The sequence below is a fragment of the Elephantulus edwardii genome, unplaced genomic scaffold, assembly GCF_000299155.1.
Source record: "Elephantulus edwardii isolate Elephantulus edwardi_28Jun2011 unplaced genomic scaffold, EleEdw1.0 scaffold00078, whole genome shotgun sequence".
Taxonomy (NCBI): Eukaryota; Metazoa; Chordata; class Mammalia; order Macroscelidea; family Macroscelididae; genus Elephantulus; species Elephantulus edwardii.
Window position 1 is genome coordinate 12,437,068 of NW_006399828.1, and position 15,624 is coordinate 12,452,691.

Genomic DNA, 15,624 nt, shown 5'->3' on the forward strand with positions numbered 1-15,624 from the left:
GAGCACATCCAGGGCAGCATCTGTTAGCTGAAATATGTCAATTGGTATACCATCTATTCCTGGGGCCTTATTTTTTTGATATTTCCTTCATAGCAGCTTGAACTTCTTCCTTCATCACCATAGGCTCTTGCTTATATGCTCAATTATATCAGCTGAAAAAAACTGCTGGAGAAGCTCAATATCAGCTGTGAAAACTAGGACAGGAGCTGATTGTGGAACAGCTACTCATATTCAATTTCAAGCTGAGGAAAATTAAACCAAATCCATGGGAACCAAAATATGACTTTGAGTTCATCCCACCTGAATTTCAGAGCCATCTCAGGAACAGGTTTGAGGCCTTGAATACTAATGAGCGAAGACCAGATGAGTTGTGGGAGGATGTCAAATATATCATCCAAGAAGAGTGCAGATGGTCATCACAAAGACAGAAGAGGAAGAAAAGTCCAAACTGAATGTCAGAAGAAGCTCTGAAAATTGCACTGAAGCACAGAGAAGCCAAAGCACATGGAAGAATTCAAGATACTAAAGAGCTGAACAGAAGATTCCAAAGGTCAGCATGGGGTGACAAAGCAAAATATACAATGATTTACGCAAGGAGCCGGAGTCGGAAAATCAAAAGGGCCGAACTCACTCAGCATTTCCCAACAATCAGACTAGTTGCTGACTATTGACAAGACTATCAATTATTCATATGAAAGATTAAATTGAAGACAAAGAACATTTTTAAAAATCCACAAGAATCAAAATATGACCTTGAGTTTATTCCACCTAAATTTAATAATTGTCTCCAGAATATGTTTGAAGCATTTAACAGTAATGACTAAAGATCTGATGAGCTAAGGGATGATATAGTATATATCATGTATGAGAAGAGCAAAAAAAAATTACAAAGATAGAAAAGAGCAAAATATATGTTGAGGGGTATCTAAAAATTGGATTCGAGTGTCAAGAAGCCAAGGAAAAAAAAATAGGAATAAAGTATCAAAGTAAAAGAACGGAACAGAAGATTTAAAAGGGCAGCACAGGAGTACAAAGTGAAGTATTACAATGGAATGTGCAAAGAACTGGAGCTGGAGAAAGAAATTCTTGACAATTCTAAGGCTGAAAGAACTGAAAAACAAATTCCAGCTTAAGTTGCAATATTAAAGGATGCTAAATTCTAAGCTGCATCAAAAGAAGTTAGAAGGAACAAACTAAATGTACCAAGAAGAATTAGTTGACACTGAAAAATCTCAGGAAGTACCATATGAACAATGGTCAATGATAATGAAAGAAGAAACTCAAACTACACTGAATGACAGGGAAAAATATGAGGAATCAAAGGATAACAATTGACAGGTTTCAAATAACAGATGCAAGCCTGAACATGTTCACCCGTCTATACAGTAAGGAAATTTGGAGGAGAACTGCTTGACTGATTTTTGCTTCAATTCTCAAAAAAGGGTAGCCCAATAGAAAGTGGACATTATCAAACAATATCATTAATATGATATGCAAACAAAATATTGCTGAAGATTACCCCAAAACAGCTAGGACAGTGCATTTACAGAGAAATGTCAGAAGTTTGAGATTGATTTAGAAGAAACTATAGCACCAGGCATATCATTGCTGATGTCAGATTGGTCTGTGCTGAAATTAGAGAATACTAGAAGAATGGTTTTGTTTCATTTACTGTATGAAGGCATTTAACTGTGCATATGATAACAAACTGTGGCTAATATTGAGAAGAAAGGGAATCCCAGAACGCTTAATTATACTTACATGAAACCAGAAAGGTCAACATTTTTTCAGAGAATATTTTTCAAGATTTTCAGAGTAAGATACCCAGGATTAATTGAAGTTTGGAGGAAGCCTAGAGAGGGTTAAACTTGGCTGCTCCTTAGAGGCAAGGATTCTGAGGCTTCATTTGATATACTTTGGACATGTTGCAAGGAGGGACCAGTCCTTGGAGAGGAACATCATCCTTGAAAGGGTGGAGGGACAGCACAGAAGGGGAAGATCCTTTATGAGGTGGATTGATTCAGTGACTGGTGTAATCGGGATGGGTGTGTCAGAGACAGTGAGATTGACACAGGACAGAGCAGGGTAGAGCTGTTGTACATAGGGTCACTAGGAGTCACAAGCAACTCAATGGCACATAATAACAACAACAATGGTGGACAGTGTTTGGTGGAGTTCCCCGATTAAAACAAGCTTGGAAGTGGGAGTGACATTCATTTCTGAAATAGCCTGCCTCTGGAAACTCTATGAACTTGGAGAAAAGATTAAAGTTATATAAGAGTTCAGGTTTTTTCATTCATAGGGTCGTTATGAGTCATCTATGACTCCACGGCACGTAATAACAACAACAATATATGGTAAGAAGAAATCGTAATATTATTTTAAACAGCATCTTGATATACAATGTTGTGACAGGATAATATTTACAGGCATAAAAAAAGACTTTTCATCATCATTATAATTTATGCACCAACAACTAGAGTCAAAGAAGAAAAAAATAGATAATTTCTAGCAAAATTTCCAGTCAGAAATTGATTGAAAATACAACCAAGATGCATTAATAATTGGAAGAATCTGTTCTTGAATACAATGTATTTGATTTTGTAAATAAACTAGTACAAAAAAAAATTAAAAGAGCACAAGGCTTGAAAAAAATAGTGGGTGACTGAAATGGGAACCGGAAAGGAGGAGCAGTAGTTGAAAACATGGATTTAAGGTTGCATGAAATAACGGCCGAGGATAGAATGATAGAATTCTACAAAATCAGTGATTTATTTGTTACAAATATATTTTATAAAAACATAAATGCAGGCTATACATATGGATTTTGCCTAAAGGTATGCGCAGAAATCAGATTGATTACATTTGTGGAAGGAATCATTGGAGAAGTTCAATGTGAGCAGTGAAATCTAGGCCAGGTGCTGATTGTGGAACAGAACAACCATTACTCATATGCAAGTTCAAATTTAAGGTAAAGAAGTTCAAATCAAATCCACAGGAATCAAAATTTCATCTTGAGTCTATAGCCTCAATTTAAAAACAAACTCAGGAACAGGTTTGAGGTCTTAAGCACTAATAAATATCAGATGAACTGTGGGAAGATATTAAGAATATCACTGATGAAGAATGCCAAAGGTCATTACAAAGGCACAAGAAAAACGAAAGAAAAAAAAAAAAGTTACAAGAGACTGAATATTGCACTAGACCACCAAGAATCCAAAGCAATCTAAAGGGAAGACTCTAAGAAAGAAGATTCTAAAGGGAAAAAAAATCAAGACGTTACAGAGCTGAATTGAAGATTTGAAGGACAGTTTGGAAAGAAAAAGTAAAGTCTTATAATGAAATACCCAAGAGGCTGGAGTCAGAAAACCAAAAGGACCAAACTGTCTCAGCAATTCTTAAGCTGAAAGAACTAAAGAACAAAATCAAGTTTTGAGTTGCAATTCTTAGGGATCCTATAGGCAGAATATTGAATAATCTAGGAAGTATTAAAAGAAGATGGAAGGAAGACAATTGGCTGACACAGAATAATTTTAAGAAACAAGATATGATCAAGAGGCAATGATGAAGAAGGAGAAAGATTAGGCTTCTCTGAAGGACTTTGCAAAAAATAAGGTCCCAGGAATTAATGGAATACCAAGTGACATATTTTAACAAACAGATACTGCCCTGAATGTACTCACCAGGTTGTGCCAAGAAATCTGGAAGACAACTACCTGGCTAACTGGCTGGAAAAAGTACATATTTATTCCTATTTCAAAATAGGATCTTGGCAGAAAGCAGAGTACCAGAATGTCTGTCTGTGTTTCATTGACTATACAAAGGCATTTGACTATGTGGATCACAACAAATTGAGGCTAACCTTAAAAATAGGAATCCCAGACTACTTGATAGTGCTCCAGGGAAACCTATACTGACTACAAAGCAGTCCTCAGAACACCAAGGACACACTGCGTGGTTCAAAATAAAAAAGGAGTGCCTCAGGGATGTGTCCTGTCTTAATTTATATGCAGAACAGATCATTCAGAAGTCTGGAATTTATGAGGAGGGATGTCTCATCAAGATTGGAGGAAGACTTATCAACAGCCTATGTTTTGCAGATGACACAGCCTTACTTGCTGAGACTAAGAGGTACCCTAAGGGCTTGCTGTAGAAAGTCAAGTATTGTACTCTTCAATATGATTTGAAGTTTAATATCAAAAGAACAAAAATTCTCACCACTGGGCCAATTGACAGCACCGTGATAGATGGAGATGATGTTAATTACAGCTAGCTTGACTCCACAATTAACACTCTTGGCACCATTGGTTAAGAAATGAAAGATTAATTTTATTGAAAAAGCTGCTGTCAGGGACCTCTCCAGTTTTCTGAGAAACAATGATATCCGTCTAGAGACTAATAACATGTGCCTGATCCAGGTCATGGTCTTTGCAATTACTTGTTATGCATCAGAGAGCTGGACAGTGGCTAAGGATGACAGAAGAAATGATGACTTTCAGTGGTGGTGGTGGTGAAGAGTTTTGAACATACCATGCACTCCCAAGAAAACTAATAGGTCATCTTGGAGATGGTGAAACTACGTTTCTCCTTGGAGGCTAGGATTTTGAAGCTCTGTCTCATGTACTTTGGGCTCGTGGCCAGGTTCTTGGAGAAGGACATCATGCTCAGAAGGGTGGAGGGACAGACAGTGCAAGAAAGGAAGACCTCAGATGAATTGATAAACTAACTGAGACAATGGGGCATAGGTGTTTTAGATTAAGTGAGACTGACACAGGACAGGACAGGCTACAGGGATCTTGTACATAGGGTTGCTACATGTCCCAGGGGGCTTGATGGCACATACCAACAACAATGTGTACCACAGAGTCAAAACCAGCATATAGCTGACCCTCTGGAAGGTTTTTAGAAGCACATAATTGCATGAGAGGAGATTGTGCATCCTTTCCTGTGAAGCAGATGGTGGTCTTTCTAGATTGCAGCACCAAAGCAGGTAAATTTAATTTTTCATAATATTTTAAGATTTTAAACATTTCAGACCTCTTGTAAAATTAAGAATGTGAAAATAAGGAAAGAAGTTTGCATCTGGTTTAGTTAATTTTCCCGCAATCAGAATATGAAATCTTGATCTAATGATTTACTTGGGCTAAACTGTAAGCTAGTGAGGGAAGTTGCATAGATCAGTGACAGAAACTAGGCAAGTTGCTTTAACAGAAATCAAACTTTAACCTCATACCATGGAGCATTTTGGAGTGTGAAAAATACCTCATACAGCTGTATTTCCATAATAATAGAAAAATTGTTTCCATGTTCCAAGGAAGGAAATAGTGTGGAGGAAAAAAAAATAATGTGATGATGTGCTGTCTCCTTCTCTAAGTCAAGCAGGGAAGAGTACAAGATTTTGTGCCATGAACTATAAGCTCAGAGTATAATGAATATCCTTAGCACCAAAGCATTCTGGAAAAGGAGATCTGAATGGATTATCAAATATAACTATTTAAAAGATAAATGCAAGTTAGAAGTGTAGAAGAGCAGAGTTTCTGCTGATTGTAAAAAAACAATTATCCATGAAACAAGTGTTAATTCGGATACCACACCTTTGTAAAAAGGTGTAATGGAACACCTTAAAGAACAATTTTCATTTCTATGGTCTCTCACATGAAGAAAATATGAGAATAAGAAGCAAATAGATACAAAATCCATTTCTTCTGCCAAAATAAAATTTAAAAATATTAATAACTATAGATGGATTGACACACTATGCAGTAGTGGGGATAGGTGTATAAGAGATAATAGGATTAATTCAGGATAGAGCAAGGTTCAGAGCTATTGTGCATAGGGTCACTGTAAATTGAATGTGACTGTATGGCACATGACAACAACATAAGATACTGATTGAAACTACTAATATAAAGGACTAGAGATGAATCTTGAAAGTTTAGCATCAATTGCTTCTTTTGAATGAAAGTTTAAAGTGAATACACGAATGTTGCTGAAACAGCTTTGAAACCTTTTCCCATCTCTGTTAAAGAACTAATTTAAGACTGATTATTGTAAATTTAAAAAGGAGGAAGAGACAGAAACAAAACTGAGAACTAATTTCAATATCATTATCCCTCACTTGTACATAGTATTCATCTAATCATATGAAATTAGAGGACAATTGAGTTTTTATAACATTTAAGTATTAATAAATATAGAATATGTTCATAGTACTTTTCAGTTAGTTATTGCCATAGATTCAGAAATGACTCATAGCTGATAATCCATTTTGTTTCATTGAGAAGCTATAAATCACAAGGGAAGGTGACTGCTCATTCTTTTACCATGGAACTACCAGTAGATTGTAACTGTCAGAGGGGAGAAATTTTGGGGTTAGCAATGCGTCTCCCCAAGGCCTGTGATCCTTAAATGTGCTTCTTAACACTTAAAATGGAGACTCACTTTTCACATATGTGGTTTTGTAGTTATAACTGAGAAATAACAGTACAACTGAGCTATTTGATTGCAAAAAATAAATATATATAATATGTCTTTAAACTTATAACTATTTTCTACTGTTTATTGTTTTCTCTGATTATGTTTACTCAAATGTACTCTATTCTATTTAAACCAATAAGTTAAGCTTTTGGTTTTTATGATTTCTTAATATATTGCCACACAATTTTAATTGACGACCGTGCTTAGAAACACATTTTTTTACCGTCATTTGCGGTAAAATGTTTGTTTATTGTTTATTAATCTATTTTACACTCATCTAAGATGAGTGGGAAGTAAAACAAAGAAGGCATCACAATACTAGTAATATATCTCAAGGAAATTAGAACTGAAACACAAACAGATATATGTATACCTATGTCAATAGCAGTGTTATTGCCAGCGATATGGAGCATTTCTTCATGGGTTTGTTTGCCATTTGAATATCTTCCTCTGTGAAAATTCTTTCGATATCTTGTGCCCATTTTGTAATTCGGTTATCAGTCTTTTTCTTGTGGAACCCCAGGAGTATACTGTAAACTTTTGTAATAAGACTCTTGTCTGAGATGATATTATCAAATGTTTGTTCCCAGTCTGTAGGTTTTCTTTCCACCCTGTTGGAAAAAGTTTTTGATGTACCCAGAAATTTAATCTTTAGAAGGTCTCATGCATCATTTTTATCCTATTTAGACTGTGCATTGCTGGTTTGCTGGTTGTATTTGGCAGTCTCTTTATACCTTGGACTAGTGCTTTTAAGCTTGATCCAGTTTGTCTGTTATGAACACTTTGGTTTTGGGCTTTACTACCAGGTATCTGATCTGGTTGAAGAGATTTTAATTTCTTCTTCTGATATCTTTGATTTCCTTGTCAAATATCAGCTGACCATAGATAACTGGGTCTATTTCTGGCTTCTAAGTTCTTTTCATTGGTCTATATGCCTGTCATGGTACCAGTCATGCAGTTTTGGTTACCACTGGCAATAAGAGACATGCACATAAAAATCACAATGAGGTACCATATCACTACAGTAAGAGTGGCAAAATTTAACAAGGCAGCAAGTAATAGATGTTGGAGAGGATGTGGTGAGAAAGGAATTCTTAAACATTGTTGGTGGAATTGTAAAGTGGTGCAACCATTCTGTGAGGCAGTTTGGTACGTCCTCAAAAAGGTGAATATACAAATTCCATATGACCCAGCTATTCCACTACTTGGAATATACACAGAGAATATGAGAACTGAGGCACAAACTGATATTTGTACACCAATGTTCATAGTAGCATTATTCACCAACGCAAGAACATGGAAACAGCCCAAATGTCCAACCACAAATGAATGGATTGAGAAATTAGGGTATATCGACACAATGGAATACTGTACAGCATACAGGAGCAATAACTTTGTAAATTATTATTTAACTTGGGAGGGACTGGAGAGAATTATGCTGAGTGAACTAACTCAGCCCCACAAGGATAAAGTATAAGATAAGGCTATTATTGTAGAATGAGTGTAAGGATCTAGGAGGGGTGGGAGAGGCTGGAAGTAGAGGGATGTGGATGTATAGGCGGAAGAGGGGATTAATCTTTGGATTGTACAATTTGATGGATGGGGGTAGTGAGGGAAATGGAAAGAATTTGCTCAAATTTGTATTAGAATTTTGTAAATAAACTAGTGAAAAAAATATCAATTTGGTGAGGGGGAAGGGAGGGAAAGAGGGTAAAATGTGCAATAATGAATGAATGAAAATCTTAAAAAAAAATAGCAATGTCATTCATAATAGCAAGAAAATGGAAACAGCCCCAATGCTCATCAACAAACAAATGGATTGATAGATTATGGTATATTCATAAAATGGAATACTATGCAACACTAAAAATCAACAGTTTTGTAAAATACTATGTAATATTGGAGAGTATAGAGAACATTATGCTAAGTGAATTAACTCAGTTTCATAAAGACAAATTTTTCATGAGGCCATTAATATCAAAATAGAAGGATAACTAGTCTGAAAAGTATAAAGACCCAAAAGGAAAAGGGGAAAGGGGATAGAGGGTAGAAAAAGAAGAAAAGCGGAAAACACTTGGATAGCAAGAGTCTAGTGAGTGGATGGGGCTGGTCATGAATGAATAGGAGAAATTTAATAATGACTTAGAGAGAAAGGAAACTAACAAGTATAGATCAATAGTAATTAATCACAATAATTAATTAATTTATTTATAAATGGTAATTAATTAAAATATAATGTATAGGAATGATAGTCTGAATCAAAATTTAAAGATTATATAAAAAACAATATGCACAAATGAAGCAAGATATGTACGAATTATTTTATGAAACCAAAACAAAGAAAAAAACAAAATAATCAGAAAACTTATGCTTTTGTTCTTTCAGTCTAGCTGGCTTAAGAAGCACTGCTTTTCTGAATTTTTAAATCCACACTCCTCACTCTAAATTGCTCACCTTCTCATTTTTCAGGGAGAAAAAGGGAAAGTTCTGATTTTTCTACCAATAATTTTCTCATTTTTTTTCTCTTCAGAAAAGACTCACTTTCTTCCCCAGAGCTATCTCCCTTATATATCCAATGACACTCTTTTCTCTCTCCTCTCAAATATCTGTGTAATTATTTCTTTCTCTCCATTTTTTCCTCACTCTGGTGTACCATGTAGCCCATCATCTGCTTCCATCAAGCAGCCAGTTTCTTTTCCTCATTTTCTCTAAAATCCTATACAATTGAGGGTTGTTTTTTGGTTTTTGTGTTTTTTCTTTTTCTTTTCCAGTCCAAAATAATTGCACTCTGGAGTTCACTCCAGAATCAACTGCTCTAGTCAATTTCTTTCAACCAAATTCAGTAGTCTACTCTTGACCTTCATCTTGTTTGACACGAAGAACATTGAGTCCTTCTTGACACATGTTTTTCACTTGAAAGTTGACTTTCTAATTTCTCTGGTTTTCTTCAACCTCACTGATAACTTCTTAAATCTTGACTGTTCCTCAAACTCTGTACATGCTGAAATGCCGGGGAGCTCTTTACTCTCTGCCCTCGGACTGCACTCAAAGCTTGAAGGAACTCATCTAATTTTTTAGATTTAAATACCTTCTTCTTCCTGGTGTCTCTTTAATTATAACTACCAACATTGATGGTGAGGAGAATGAGATAGTTAACAGTTTTAGTCTACTTGGCTCCATAGTCAACATTCTTGGTAACAACAGCCAGGAAAATCAGGAGACAAATTGCAATGGGAATGTCAGCTATGAGGGACCTCTCAAGAGTACTGAAGTGCAAAGACGTCTGGCTGGAGACTAAGGTGCGCCTGATCCAGGCTATCATCTTTGCAGTTAAGTGCTATGCATCAGAGAGTTGGATAGTGAATAGGATGATATAAAGAAAATGATGGCTTTGACTTGTGGTGCTGGAGAAGAGTGTTGAATATACCATGGACTGCTAGGAGAACAAACAGGCTTGTCCTGGAGAGGGTGAAGCCAGAATGTTCTCTGGAGTCAAGGATTCTGAAGCTTCGTCTGACATATTTTGAGCATTTTGCAAGGAGGGACTGGTCCTTGGAGAGGGACATCATGTTTGGGAGAGTCGAGGGACGGTGCAGGAGAGGAAGGTCCTCGATGATATGGATCGTTCTGTGAGTGGAGTGGTGGGAATGAATGTGTTTGAGACAGCGAGGTTGGCACAGGATAGTATGACGTTTAGAGCTCTTGTACAAATGACTCCCTGGCACATAAGGCAGTATCAATATGATGTCTTTACTTGGATGATTAAAAAAAGCTTTGCAAGTGCACATTCAATAGATGAATCCTTGCTCTAAACTCATTGGACCTCTGCCAGTACTTCTCATTTCATTAAATGGTGTCATAAGTCCCTCAATTGTTCAGGCAAAAAATCTTAAGAGTTCCATTGACCTTTCTACATCTCTTGCAAGTCAGTGAAATTTACGTAGAAGTGATGTATATCTTGTCTACACATGGATCATCAGAAACAGAAGTAAAATTCTTCATTCTATTTTTCTACATTTATATTGGCCAAACAGGAAGAGAAAGATACTGAGGTTCCTGAGTATAAGGAAAGAGTCTTTGAAGATACATTTGGTTCTGAATCAAGAAAAGGTTCCTAAGTGTGACTCATTATGTAGAAAATATATTAGACTCTTAAGTGAATCAAAGATGAACATATACTGATCTAAGCTACTGAAATGTTAGTGTGTTTGGTTTAGTTTAGTTAAAAAATATTGTTAAGTGCTGTCGAGTGGCCGGCGACTCATAGTGACCCTATGAAGGAGAGTCCTCGACGCTAGTTAAAAAATACTAAGACAAAAATTCCTACTTTGTGTTGTAATGTTGCATTCTAAAAAAAAAAAAATGGTGATTCTGAAGAGTTTAATTGTTATTGAATTAGTAGGGAGTTAGGGGGAGATAAAGAAACAGAAAAGGGAAAACAAACAAGCATAGAGAGGGGGAAAAAAAAAAGAAATCAGGCTTGAGGCCTAGAGATCAATATCAGGTTCTGGCAAAACATCTAGCAAAAATTGACTTGATATGACTTAAATGAAACAGTTTGTTATGATCCACATAGTCAAACACCTTTGCATAATCAATGAAACACAGATAGACATTCCTCTGGTATTCCCTGCTTTCAGCTAAGATCCATCTAACATCAGCTACAATATCCCTAGTACCACGACCCCCTTCTAAACCCAGCCTGAACTTCTGGCAGTTCTCTGCTGATATGCTGTTCCAGTAGTTTTTAGATAATTTTCAGCAGAATCTTGCTTGCATGAGAAATCAATGAGACTGTTCTATAGTTTCCACACTCTGTTGGGTTACCCTTCTTGGAATGGGAACAAATACAGGTCTCTTCCAGTCAGTTGGCCAAGTGGTTGTTCTCCAGATTTCTTGACACAACTTGGTGAGCACAGCCAGGGCAGCATCTGTTAGCGGAAGTATGCCAATTGATATACATCGATTCCTGGGGCCATATTTTTTGCTATTTCCTTCAAAGCAACCTGAAGTTCTTCCTTCATCACCGTAGGCTATTGCTCATATGTTATTTCATTAAATTCTCTTGTGTCTGCCAATTCCTTTTGATACAATTACTCAGTATATTCTTTCCATCTTCTTTTAATACTTCCTGCATCATTTAATATTCTGCCAAAGCAACTTGGAGTTTGACATTTTTCTTCAGCTCTTTGAGCTTAAGAAATGCTGAGCGAGTTTGGCCTTTTTGATTTTCTGATTCCAGCTCCTTGCACTTTTCATTGTAATATTTTTCTTCGTCATCCCGTGCTGCCTTTTGAAATCTTCTGTTCAGCTCTTTAGTATCTTGAATTCTTCCTTTTCCTTTGGCTTCTCTGCGCTCCAGTGGAATATTCAGAGTCTCTTCTGACATCCATTTTGGTCTTATTTTCCCTCTTCTGTTTTTGTAATGAACGTTTTCACTCTTCCAGGATGATTCCCTTGATATCCTTCCACAACTCATCTGGTCTTCGCTCATTAGTGTTCAAGGCCTCAAACCTGCTCTTGTAATGGTTCTGAAATTCAGGTCGGATAGATCCAAAGCCTACCTGTGTTTCATTGATTATGCAAAGGCATTTGACTGTCTGGATCATAACAAATTGTGACTGACTCTGAGAAGAGTGGGAATCCCAGAACACTTGATTGTGCTAATGTAAAACCTATACTTGGGGACCAAGAGGGAGTCATCAGAACAGAGCAAGAAAACACTGCATGGCTCAAAACTGGGAAGGGCATATCCAGAACAAATTATCTGGGAGGCTGAGCTCTATGCGGCAAAATGTGGCATCAGGATTGGTGGAAGATCTAACAACAATCTGAGTTATGCAGATGACACAATCCTGCTTGCTGAATCTGAGAGGGACCTGAAGCGCTAGCTGCAGAGGGTCCAGAACTGCAGCTTTCAATATGGATTGAGGCTCAATATAAAAAAGACAAAGATTCTCACCACTGTACCAATTGGCAGCAAGAGGATGGATGGTGAAGAGTTTGAGCTTGCTCACAGCTTTAGTTTGCTTGGCTCCACAGTCAACACTTTTCGCAACAGCAGCCAGGAAATTAAAAGAAGTATTGCTATGGGAAAGTCTGCTATTAGGGACCTTTCCAAGGTACTGAAGACTAATTGTGTCTCTTTGGAGACTAAGGTGCGTCTGATACAGGCCATGATCTTTGCAATCACTTGTAGTGTCAGCGTGTTGGACAATAACTAGGGAGGATAGATAGAAGGAGAACTGATGCCTTTGGGCTGTGGTGCTGGAGAAGAATGTTGAGGGTACCATGGACTGCTAGGAAAACAAACAGATTCATCCTAGAGAGGGTTAAACCGGTGGCTCCTTGGAGGCTAGGATTCTGTGACTTAGTCTAACATACTTTGGACATGTTGTAAGGAGACACCGGTCCTTGGAGAGGGACATCATGCTTGGGAGGGTGGATGGACAGCGCAGGAGGGGAAGGAGCTCTATGAGGTGGATTGATTCAGTCACTGGTATAATCGGGATGGGTGTATCAGAGACAGTGAGATTGGCTCAGGACAGCAGAGGTTAGGGCTTTTGTACATAGGGTTGTTATGAGTCGCAAGCTACTTGATGGCATATAACAACAACAACAACATAAATGATGTACCACAGGTTTGTTGCAACTGGAATCTGAGCTGTGACTGGAAAGATCAGAATTACAATCTATTGAGTTTTGTGCATTAATTTAAGTAGTCACTAAAGAAAGAGTACTTTAAAAAATGATTATCAAGAAGAAGTGAAAAGACTGGATATCAAAAACATTTAGCTTTGCAAAAAATAACCTACTGTTGATCCTAAATAGTAAGTTGTTATATACTGTATAATGGAATTATAGCAGACCTTATAGTGAGTTTTCAAAGGCAGGAGGAGATAGTCTATATCTCTTCCATGGAACATTCGGTGGATTTGAAATTCCAGAGACACCACCTTTGGATTATCAGGGTAACTCTCTATAGACCACCATCAAGTCATAAGGTATGAGTATGCAAATGAAAAAAAAAAACAAATCGTGAATAATAAATTGCTATATAGAGAGCTCCATTGGCCTAGTGGATAGAAAGTTATGGTACCAAGCCAAAGGTGGGTGATTTTAATCTGTGGCCCTCAGGTCTGGTTTTAATTGGTTTTGGTTTAACATTCTTCTATGTGGTATAGCACTGGTCTGTCCATTTGCTGTACAGGAGTAACTCGTGGTTATTGTGATGTTGAACAGTGATACTGAGGTGTAAAATGTAACAATGGTTTACCATTATGGACAGTGTTTGATGGACCTTCCCAGTTAAAACAAGCTTGGATGCAGGAATGGTATCCCCTTACAAAATAGCTTGCCTCTGGAAACTCTGTGCACTTGGAGAAACAATGCAAGTTATACAAGGTCTTTGGTTCATAGGATCACTGGGTTTGAAAGCCATTGGAATAGCTTACAGACTACACAGAACCACATGAGGGAAGTCAAGAGGCAATAATTGAGGACAGTAACAGAACAAAATCATTCAGTCAATACAGCTTCTGAAATGTGCTCATAGGCACTTCAACCTTCAGCCTTGCAGCTTTAGGCTTAGTCCTGCCAATTATGGCTCTTTCCTCCAGTCTTCCAACAAACTTTGGCAAAGGCCCTTTGCTCTGGTTCTGTGGGAAAGCAGTCCCAAGGTCAGATTAATATCCTGTGAGGTCTAGGGTTCTTTTCTTTCACTGCTGCTGTTGCTTTTGTAGGCCCCAATCTGAGTTGCATAGCAATCTTTGGCTCCAAAGGATGCCTGCTGTTCTTCTTTGCTTAATGTAGTAAGTTGGCATAACTAGGCAATCACTGTGTGGATTAGCTAACACATTCTATTCACATATTCCTGCCCATCTACATAGCGAAGTCAAAGTCAACTGCTAGAGAAGCCATTATGAAGAATGAACTCTAAACCTTAACACACTAAACAATAATAGGAGTGAAGGAAGATGACAAAAGAAAAAAAATCAGGCTAGGGAAATAATTTTCTATATGGATTTGTGTTTACTGGCACACAAAGCTGTTGAAACAAACAGGAGGGGGCAGCTTCCTAGGTTTTAGGAAATTATACTTCCAAAGAAATTACAAGTCTGGTCTAAAATACTCTATTACTGTTTTCTGAGTCTTAAAAGCCTTTACTTAAATAACTCATGGCTATTTGATGAGTGTCTGCATGAAACGGTTGCCATAGTTATGCTTCCTTTAAAAAAGGACATACTCTTATCATCCACAGTGGATTGCCCAGAGAGGATGAAAGACAAAGCTGTACTTTCCAAACGGCAAGGACAGAAATAATAAAAACACTGTTGAATGAGATTCTATTAAACATCAAAATCCAGGTCTGCAGAATTTTTATTCATGATTGATTAGGAGACTTTTGTAATACATGCCCAGCAAATTTCAATAGCTGTTAACACACAGGTCTTCGTTTTAGCCTTCTCTTGGAAAATTTTATTTTTACTATCATGCTCCTGCTTTATCATTATATATTGGATAAAAGGATGTATATCATTCTAAATAACATGTATTTTCAATTTAAACTACAAGGATAAACTGCACATCATCTGGAGAAAGCAGATAATCAATTGCAACCAACAGATGGGATTTTGAGTTACTTCTCTGTAAAGAGTGAACGTGTCCATTTATAGAGAAATGCAATGGATATTTTGTGAGAAGATTGTCATATTATGGCAGAAAATGACTAATTTGAAATATTTTATCATCTTTCTCCTGAGAAAAAATGAAAGTGAATTTTCCAGCATTTCTGCTAGTTAAATGAAGTCATGAATTTGAGTTTTTATCACTGGAATTAAAGATGGAAGTAAAATATGCCCTTTGGACAGACTAGAAACTACTTACTAACTGTAACTACAGGAAACTTGTGGTTCCTAACCTTTATACTATAATAGAAAAAAGTACTAGTCAATAAGTCTTTTATTTTAAGAACTACCTTCCCCCTATAACTTGATCTGTGCCACTGTTAGAACCTCTAATTGGAATACTATTGCTTTCAATTTTTGACTCACGTACTTTTAACTTGTTAGTTAAATTTGTGTCTTCTAGGCTACAACAGTTCAATGATGCATCTTCAAGGATATGAACATGTATGACTAAGCACAA